Source organism: Orycteropus afer, unplaced genomic scaffold (genome assembly GCF_000298275.1).
Source record: "Orycteropus afer afer isolate SDZICR_OR568_19922 unplaced genomic scaffold, OryAfe1.0 scaffold00099, whole genome shotgun sequence".
NCBI lineage: Eukaryota > Metazoa > Chordata > Mammalia > Tubulidentata > Orycteropodidae > Orycteropus > Orycteropus afer.
This window is the reverse complement of record NW_006921686.1, coordinates 8,412,699-8,412,932: the sequence shown is the minus strand read 5'-3', so window position 1 is coordinate 8,412,932 and position 234 is coordinate 8,412,699. Positions and strand designations below refer to the sequence as shown.

The window sequence follows — 234 nt, the reverse complement described above, 5'->3', positions numbered from 1 at the left end:
GTGAAGTATACGCTGTTGGGTGCTGTCAAGTTCATTTTCTTGACTCATAGTTCAGAGTCTCCAGCCCTCGTGCACAGACACTGACAAGGAGCAACTGAGGCTACAAACAAAAGACACGCAGAGTACAGTGCTCACTTCCGCAGCACATATATGAAAATCAGAATGATACAGAGACAATTAGCATGGCCTCTGCACAAGGATTACACGAAAATTCGTGAAGAGTTCCCTATTTTT

The 234-nt window shown here is 44.0% G+C and overlaps 1 non-coding gene across 1 annotated transcript; it reads left to right on the top strand.

Annotated features, from left to right (window-relative positions):
* Positions 1–127: 127 nt before the first annotated feature.
* Positions 128–234, top strand: LOC122150173. The gene has a single exon (XR_006163524.1). It is a non-coding gene; the product is annotated as a U6 spliceosomal RNA (small nuclear RNA).